Source organism: Rutidosis leptorrhynchoides, chromosome 5, assembly GCF_046630445.1.
Source record: "Rutidosis leptorrhynchoides isolate AG116_Rl617_1_P2 chromosome 5, CSIRO_AGI_Rlap_v1, whole genome shotgun sequence".
Lineage (NCBI taxonomy): Eukaryota > Viridiplantae > Streptophyta > Magnoliopsida > Asterales > Asteraceae > Rutidosis > Rutidosis leptorrhynchoides.
The window spans coordinates 422,262,954-422,273,336 of NC_092337.1; the positions used below are offsets into that span (position 1 = coordinate 422,262,954).

The following is a 10,383-nucleotide window of genomic DNA, read 5'->3' on the forward strand; positions in this document are numbered from 1 at the left end:
GCTCGGACGGGGATGTCAATCCCTATGGATCCATATACAATTATTCGCGCCCACCAGTCCATATCCTATGTACTGGCAGCTACTAGTTACCAAAGCTAAGGGATTTTCAGTTTAACTCAGTGTAGAATTTAGTATGTACTTGTGTCTTATTGCATTTAAAATAAATTGCATGTATTCTCAGCCCAAAAATATTTAAAGTATTTAAAAAGGGAGACTATAAACTCACAGTTCAATATTGAGACTCAATATTGTAGGCAAATTGCGTAGACGTAATGACGGTAGATGACTGTCTGGTTGGCCTTGGATTCAAGAACAATACCCCAAACAATACCCAATATTTCCTTAGCTTAAAGCGGTTTGAAACCCGAATTAAAACACCCTCGAATATACTTTATTATTATTAACTTAAATTAAAATTATAATTATAATTATAAATTAAAATTTACGTACATAAATAATTATGAAGAATTTCGTCGAGTAAAACTGACATTTTATAGTACTTTTCGATTTACTGTAGCTCATGCGATCGCATGAGTTTTCAGTGTTTTTGCCATGCGATCGCATGGCCGCCTTTTCTGTTTTTGTTTGCTAGTTCGTCGACATCAAATAGTATTTTACTGTAGCAAATAGTGTTTTACTGTAGCAAATAGTGTTTTACTGTAGCAAATAGTGTTTACTGTAGCAAATAGTGTTTTAATGTAGCAAATCACTGTAGCAAACTCGTTTTCACTGTAGCACTGTAGCAAAATACGGTTTCACTGTAGCAAATAGTGTTTTACTGTAGCAAAGTCATTTTTACTGTAGCAATTAATGTTTTACTGTAGGAAAGTCGTTTTTACTTGTACATCTTATAATATATATATATATATATATATATATATATATATATATATATATATATATATATATATATATATATATATATACATACATATATGTATATTTACATAATATTAAATCATAAAGAGAATTGGTTTAAATTAGTCGAAATTTTTCGGGTCATCACACTTTGGACATAAAGTCTATGGAATGCTAGACTTGGACTTGTTAATGATGATCATCTGCAGAGATCAATTAACAACTAATATTTCATTGTGTTGAATATATTTAAAGACAAAATCGATTTCATTCAGTAATAGAAGGATTTGGTATATTGTGAACATCATTGATGATGTGAATTATTCGCATGTTATGTGAATTATGATATTAAAGATAATTATTATATAAAGATGTCAATCTTTATTATATTATTATTATCTTAAGATTTGAATTACCTAATCAGAATTCAGATGTGAAAATGTAATTTGAGTGCGAGAACTTTATTAAGTTTTCTAAATTCAACGTCTCTAGGTCAAACCTAGAATATGACTAAGAATTGCTCAAATGTGCTAAAATAAAATTCACAAAAGATGTAAATCTTAAATTAAATGTAGGCATTTGAACGCTTCATTGATTAGACATGTGGGGGAAGCTTTATACAGATAAGCAGTAACCCTTGTTAGTTGTGTAAAATGAACACAATAGCTTGAAAATGTGGGGGTGCCTTGTATTTTGATATCAAGGACATGGTTCATGATAACGCGTTCTAATGTATCTAATGAGTTGTACTTGATTCGTCTTAGCATATGCTGTAAGCAAGCTAAGTAGATACAAGAGTAATCCAAGTACATCTCATTGGATTTGTATGATTAGGTTAGTTCGGTAACAGATATTCTGCAGTGATCAAGAGACACTGTGATGCAAACTAGATATCTGATACGAATGATTCCAAAGCGACATGTAGGTGTGTATTCACAGTTGAAGGTGCTGCTATATCGTGGAAATGGTTTAACAAACGAATATTGCTAGATCCACGATGGAATCAGAATTCATCGCTTTAGATAAAGCTGGTGAAAACGGAGAATGGCTATGTCAATTCGTTGAGAATATACCAAGATGGCCTAAGCTGGTGTCGGCCATATGTATTCATTGTAATAGCCAATCGGTGATTGGTAGAGCTCATATTACATTGTTCAGTGGTAAGACTGACGTAGACATAATAAAGTACGACAACTAATCTCTAGAGAAATTATCATTATTGACTATGTAAAGTCAAAGGATAATGTTGCGGATCCGCTGACAAAAAGCTTAAGCAGAGAGTTAGTGTGTAAGTAGTGCGTGGGAATGGGACTAAAGCCCATGAAAGGCTATGTTTATATGAAGGAAAACCTAACTCAGTTGACTGGAGATCCCAAGATCTGAGTTCAATAGGACAACCTGCTTGTATGAACTGGCGAAAGTCACTGTGGGGGAGTTAATTACTAAACTAGCAACCCCTACACCTTTTAAAGGGAGTTTACTAATTAAGAGTAGACTTCCTAGTCCATTCCTAAAAGTGACAGGTAAGAGGATAAACATATGGCTTTTAATAATTCAACTGAAATAACCATGCGTGGTTAATCAGTAGCCACGCTGTGGTGAATCACCTATGTGAGAGAGAAGTGGGGTCGCTTCGAAGGGTATTGTTTGGGCACAATATTTGATAAGCTCTCGCAGAACCAGGCTAATGTTCATGACCATAACGAACATAACTATGAGGACTTGACGTTGTCAGGGAGAGTCTTGTGTGAAGCGTAATGTCGCCTACACAAACGGCAGGCGAGTTCAAAGACATCGCCGTCTACTCAGAGCCAGTAGACTAAGTACGTTTTCACAAGCGAAAGTTCAAAGGGTAACACCTACTTATCGTATGCAAGATTCAACCGCTGAAATTTAATCGAAAGATTGTTGTTTCTGAGATCGATCTCCATTCATGTGGGGGATTGTTGGAAAATTGGTTAAAAGTGTGTTTTCACCAACATTGGACACTAATTAATATATGATGAGTAGTCAATATTAATGATGATAAAAAATGAGTTTTGTAGCCACTAGCGTGGGCTTTACAACGAACTAAAGTGTGTCCAAAACGGAATAAAGGTGAATGAGATATCGAGTCTCAAAGTTGTGTGTTTAGTGCAAAATTCTAAATGGCTTTTTGGAAGTAGGTGGAAACTTGCACTATAAATAAAGTGTTAAGGGTATGAAGAAACACACAACAAACATCTTATAACCATTCTTATATGATCCAAGTTCCATTCTCTGAAAAGCAACAAAGGTCTCACAGTTCGATTATCTATCAGGCAAGTGTTCAAGTCCGGCAGTACGCTGCTTCGGACCGGTGTACCCTGGGAACAGACGTCTAATCTGTTTAAGGGAATTGTGTCAAACACAAGCCCGGTTCAACCTAATATCGGTTAGATCGTTTTAACTTTACGCTCTTAATCTGATTATTTATAATACATATTTACAATCTTGTTATTATGTTTGTGATAATATGTATACATGTTTTCAGTTTCGTATAATATATTCCTACATGTATAAACCTGAAAAAAATTATGTATGGAACGACGAAGAATGGCTTGACGGTATGAGGTCACCCTTACAATCTTGAAGTTGAGGGTTCGAGTACTGCTTAGGACAATTCGTGGTGTATATATTCTAGTTAGATTTAGGTAGGTGTGTCAGTTTGCATTTCAAAAAAAAAAAGTAATTCAATTTTGAATTCAAATAAAAGACGATGGCGGTGGCATTGAAAAATGTAGAGACGGATAACTAAATTGGAATTTAATATATTAACTAGCTAAAGACCCGCGGTTTTGCGGGATTTTTGAAAAGGTCTAATCATTTAAGCTATAAAATTAAAAAGCTATTTTTATGTCTAGATGAATATTAAACCAAATGTTTTACATGAGCTTGAAGTTTTTAAATTTTCAAAATGTACTAACGAACTATTAATAAGTCTATTTATGAACATTAAATCAAATATTTTATAGGGAATTCAAATTTTTAAAGTTTTAAAATGTACTAACGAATAAATAAAAAAACAAAATTTTTATTCAAATAAGTGATGATGTAGCGTGAGGGTACGAAATAGTATTATTTTTAATACAAAATACTACAAAATATGACACAAGTTTTATTAATTTACGGATGGGATATACCTAAACCTTGCTACAACACTATAGGCAGTGTACCTAATCGTAGAGTAGTGTAGTTTTTAGTAAGTCCGGTTCGTTCCACAGGGAGCTGGTGAAGTTAACGCTATATTATTAAGTTTATTTGTAAAAATATATATATAAATAAGTAGTAGTATTATTATAAAATGGGGGTTTTACCGTTTAATGACCGGTTTGTCGATTTTAAGCGTAAAAATAAATGACAAAAATTAAAGTGCGTAAAATAAATTGCGATAAATAAAATGACAGAAAATAAAATTGCGAGTAATAAAATGACAGTAAATAAAGATACGATGAGAAATATAATAAAAGAATTATTCTTATTTAAACTTCCGTAATCATGATGTTTGACGTGTTGATTTTAATTTATTACCATGGGTTAATTGTCCTTTGTCCTAGTTTATTTGATACGTCTATCTGGTTTTTGTCCATAATAGTCCATCGGTCATAAATATAAAGTGCGAGTATCCTCGTCAAATTACCCTTATACCCGAAGTCAAATATTCCAACTGATTAAGGATTTAAACTATGACGCAGTTATCACTTCTGTCAACAATTACACCAGTTATCACTGTATGTAATCCACCCCTGTTTTAATTAGTTTATGAATATTAATTCATCCACTTTATCAGAATGAATAATCAATTACCCAACCCAATTGATTAATTAAATGATTATAATAGATTCCATATGAACGTCACTAAATAGGACAACCATAATCATTATTAATTATTAGGTTAATTAATTTGAAGATAGGTTCGACAGACTCCAATGAGTTGTCACTCAATTAGACAATACCCCCCATCTATTAATAGTCAATAGTCCAATTTCCACAAGTGTCGGTCTTTTGCCCAAACCTTAATTATGGTACAAAGTTCAATAACCCCGTCTTAATATTTTAGCCCAACATCACGATTACTTCGGCTCAAATAAGCATAATAATAACTTAGCTACGAGACATTAATGTAAAAAGGTTGAACATAACTTACAATGATTAAAAATAGCGTAGCGTTACACGGACAGAATTTCGACTTACATACTCAAATGATCTCTATCATAAATCTTATTATTATCATAATTTAAACTTAAAATTAAGATTATTGTTATATCTTATTACATTAACATTATGATAGAGATATAGAATATAGATATTGATAATTGATATTGATAATTGATCGAAGAAAAAAGATCGGAAAAAAAATTCTTCCTAATTCATCGTTACATATATCCCTTTTATAGGCAAATTTAAAATTGAATTTTCATTTACGACCCCTGAACTATGCTCAATTAACAACTTTTTATTATTTAATATTATTCTTATTATGAATTATTTAAATATTATATTTTATTCTTGTGCATAGTTGACTCGTAATTTTTACACCGTTGCGTCGAGCGCTGAAAGTTGGTTCATGCCCCGGTTCCGGATTTTCGAACGTCCTTTCGTACAATTTTATATCTTGTACTTTGCGTTTTGTAACTTGTACTCTTGTCATTTTTAGACGTTCTTCATCAATAAATTGAACCTTTTGAATTGTATCTTGTACATTTGAGCTTTTTGGACGTTTTGGTCTTTCAAATCTTCGTTTTTGTCTTTAAATCTTCATTTTCGAGCGATTTGCGTCTTTCGTCTTCGCACTTATTTATTTAACTATTACAACTAAAAATAAGGAAATTACATTTAAAAACTTTACATATTGGAACGATATTGCTACTAAATATATGTTCATTTGGAACACTATCAAATATCCCCACACTTGAGCGTTGCTTGTCCTCAAGCAATACAGAACTTGAAATAAAAACATACATGAATCACTTTTTTATTCATCACATTTTGTACATCAGTGATTTTGATATAGCGGTATAAACAATGACAGTAATGATGGTTAAAGGTGGGTGTGTCATCCACAGTTGCCTTGGGTTTAGGTCAACGACACTTGCAATCAAATAGCCGATTTACTTTCGGTTTCCAAAGCAAAGTGCACATTTGAAAGGCGGTTTACAGTCCCACATGACTATAAAAATTTAGATCCTTTAGAAAATAGGATCTTTATGAAAACATTTGATCTTTTGAAAATTCAATCTAGCTTTTACCCTAGATAAGTTTTCTGATTTGATCCACCATTGGTGTTGCAAAATATATTTGTGGATCAATATTTTGGCTAAAAACATTTAGGTTCGTGTAATCCACTGCTATCCCGGTATCGGAAAGCACACATCCAGTTTACTTGTTCCGTATATTACCTTTCGGCAAACTACCGTCCGGTTGTAAAGGAAAGCGATGAACAAGAAACTGTTAAGGCAATGTCTAATGACATGCTTTTGGTTATGGTCTTTTAACGTGTCGGATGCTAGAACTATCCTTGGTAGGAGCGATAGTAAAGATCATCCTATGATTTTTCGGTCTGGCACAAGGTCCTGTCTCCGACCATGCTATGCAACCACCGTTCTTACGGTTGACACCCGATTTGGTTCAGGTGACCTAATGAATTCCAGGTGAATTCCTAGGACTTTACGTTCAATGGTAATGAACGCATTGAAAATGGTTTTTCAGAAAACAAATCGGTTTGTAATTTTGATCAAAATATTTTCTCGTTCATGCTCGAGTTTAGATATCATCGAATTCCATGAGTTTGAATTCTCAATCTTTATGGTCAATCTCTAGGATTGAGTATTATCAGTCTTAAAAGCTGATTTTTAATCTTTAAGGAGATTATCCTTTTCTGGGGATTTGATTCATTAGTCTTATCAAGCTAATTTGCACGGTGCCTCCCCATTGTACGAGATAAATCCTTCTCATGGTTAGGATAAATCTGACCACATGGCGACCCTGTTTGATGCTGAGGTCCGTGGATTTCCTGCTGATTTTAGTGATGACTTTTCTAGTTTTTTCGTCAACCTACAGCTGGTCTGGACGACAACTTCATGACCTAAATCAAGAAGCGCGTGTCTTTTTCGGAAGACTTTACTTCCTTTTAATGATGGAATTGATTCATCGTGTAGATCCATCTTTCTTTCAAATGTATTACAGTAAACTGGGTAAAACTGATTAGTATCGTCCAAAGCAAAAGTACCTGCAATAATCTTGTACAAAAATATGTGATATATGTTTTAAATTGAATAACTTGGTACATTCTTCCCACACTTAGTTTCTTTCTTTGCCTTTTTATTTTCTTTTATTTCATTTTAAATGAATTCAAGCGTTTTAGGGTGTTTCTCAATTTATGTCCTTTTCGAGGTAACGATAATTTCGGTATTATCACCTAGTTTTCACCGTTCATAAATATGTATAAACATGATTTTAAATTCATTTAGTTGAAAATTTTTCAAATTTTCACAAAATTTGGCAAATAAACTAAGTGCAAACCCGAGAGAATTTATAACCCTTCCCCACACTTGAGATCATGCAATGCCCTCATTTGCATGAAATCAGACTATAATTATAAATTCATGAGGGTGATTAGTGTAGAAAAGTGATTAAAAATACCCAGTTTGTAAGCATATTATTTTACATCACATTTGATATTTTGCTTCTTGTCGTCAAAATCAGTAGCTATTGCTGAACTTAATGCTAGTCTTTGAAAGTGCGTTGTTTTACCCTGTTTTGTACATAAGATAAAATACAAACATATATATATATATATATATTTTCGAAGTTTGGTTTATAACCCCACTTTTCAAAAATTTATAAAGTATAATATTTTTGGCATACTTTAAATCAATAAAATTAAAAATAATGATAACAAAATTTGTCGCCCCGCCCTCGGGTAAAGTAATTTCGGCTCAACGACCTAGTCTTTAACTCACGACGAATTTTAGAAATCATTTTTTAAACTTAATGAAATAAAGTAAATTTTTGTTTTTAAAATCATTCAAAACATAAATTTAAAAAGCATATTAATTTTTTATAAAACCTACTAAATAAAAAGATTCAGAATGGAGGGAGAAAACTAGTTCTTTAGTGTCTACTAGCGGAAAAGACCAATCGGATTCCATTCTCGGAACTACACGAGAACAGAACAACTAACTCTCGACAACATTTTCCTTTTACAACATTTGAATCTCCCCACACTTAGGTAGCTGTGGTGTCGAAATTGTGATTAGCTTCATCGTCAATTTCTCTTGGTCCATAATCAACTTGCATATCCGTGACTTTTTCTTTAAGCCATTGGTCGGATTCCTGTGTAATATCCACAATTTCAACTAGTTTCTCCTTTTCTTTAGGTGATAGATTGGATACTAACCGGTTACATAACTTAAAGTTCCCCTTGGTTTTAGCATCGCGAATCCGTTTAATAAGTTTCTTCATTGAACTATTAATAACGGGATCATTTAATTTTGTATCAACAACGGGGTTCTTTGTTATCATGTCATCATTAGGTGTTACTTCATTTTCCCCACACTTAGGCGTTTTATTATTATTAAGCACTACCGTTGGAGTTGGTAAAACAACATGGTTCTTACCAATCGTTTTTATTGGTTCAACGGTTTTGGTTGGTGGAGGTTTAGATTTTCGAATCATAAAGGTGATCGATTTGTCACCACTTTTAAGTGTCATTCTTCCATTTCCTACATCAAATAACGCCCCGGTGGACGCTAAGAATGGTCGTCCTAAAATTAGAGGAATGTTTGAGTCCTCTTCTATGTCAATGACAATGAATTCGACTAGAAAGGTTAAATTACCTACTTGAATGGGTAGGTTGTCAGCAATTCCAACTGGGTGCTTAATGGTTTGATCAAAGAGTCGAACACTCATATCCGTTGGACTTAACTCACCTACCCCTAATCTCTTATATAATGAAAGAGACATAACACTCACACTTGCACCTAAATCTGCTAGTGCATCATACATGACACAATCACTAAGTAGACAAGGAACAATAAATTCACCCGGATCACCTACCCTAGGTGGAGGTTTTGGTGGAACTGTATTCACCGGGTTTACTTCTACGGCTTTTGTTTCTTGTACTTTCTTATTCTTTTTCTTCTTCTTCTTTCCAGAAGTATCACAATCTTTATTTCTTATTACTTGCTCATACTCAACTCCTTTTCTTGGAAACGGGATGGGTGGTTTGTATGGTGTCACCACTGACTTTACATACTCGGGTGGTGGTGGTGATGTAACTTCTTCATTGTTACTCACATCTAAAACCTTCCCATCTTCTGGAACTGGTTTTTCAGAATTTGTTGACACTATATTAACATTCTCTTTCCGAGGATTTACTTCAGTATTACTCGGTAGCTTTCCTTGTTCCCTCTCACTCATCATGCTAGCAAGAGTACCTACGTGTTTTTCTAGATTCAAAATGGAAGCTTGTTGAGTTCTTAATGACTGATCAAACCTCTCGTTCGTTTGGGTTTGAGTTTCAATAAATTGTGTTTGAGATTCAACTAGCTTGAATACCACGTCTTCCATATTTAACTTTTTCTCTTCAGTTTGTTGTTGTGGTTTATATAAGCCAGGTCTTTGTTGATTGAAAGTGTTGTTTTGAGTTGGTTGGTTATTCGGACCTTGTTGGTTATACCAGTTATTTTCGGGTCCTTTTGGATTGTAAAGAATGTTTTGATTTCGATTGAAGTTTAGCTTTGGCGGTTGATAATTATTTTGATAATTATTTCCAGGCCTTTGGTTCATATAGGAAACATTCTCTCGTTGTTCCAATGTTGGTTCAATGTGACAATCTTTCAATAAGTGTGGTCCACCGCATAGCTCACAACTGATTCGTATTGCGTGAATATCTTTATTCATCTTTTCCATTCGTCTTTCGAAAGCATCTATTTTTGCTGAAACGGAATCAAAGTCATGGCTAGAATCGGCTCTAGCCACTTTAGATGAACGAAAAATATCTTTTTCTTGGTGCCACTCATGCGAGTGGGAGGCTGTGTTATCAATAATTTTGTAAGCTTCAGTTGCGGTTTTCTTCATAATGGATCCACCGGCTGTTATGTCGATGTCTTTTCGTGTAGCAACGTTGACACCTTGGTAGAATATTTGTACTATTTGGTAAGTGTCTAAACCGTGTTGAGGACATCCTCTCAACATCCTTCCGAATCTTGTCCATGCCTCATATAATGTTTCATTTGGCTTTTGCGCGAACGTAACAATTTCTCCTTGAAGTCTCACGGCTTTGGATGCCGGAAAGAATCGTTTAAGAAATTTTTCAACTAAAACATCCCATGTGTCAATCGCCCCTTCAGGTAACGATTCTAACCAATCTTTGGCTTCTCCCTTTAAAGTCCAGGGAAACAACATGAGATAGATCTGCTCATCTTCCACTTCTCGGATTTTGAATAGTGTACAAATTCTTTTAAACGTACGAAGGTGTTCGTTAGGATCTTCATTCGGTGCACC

General features: G+C 33.9%; 1 non-coding gene across 1 annotated transcript; it reads left to right on the top strand.

Annotated features, from left to right (window-relative positions):
• The first annotated feature begins 10,045 nt into the window (after window positions 1-10,045).
• LOC139850936 (small nucleolar RNA R71) lies at window positions 10,046-10,152 on the top strand. Its single transcript, XR_011760309.1, has one exon. It is a non-coding gene; the product is annotated as a small nucleolar RNA R71 (small nucleolar RNA).
• The last annotated feature ends 231 nt before the right edge of the window (window positions 10,153-10,383 follow it).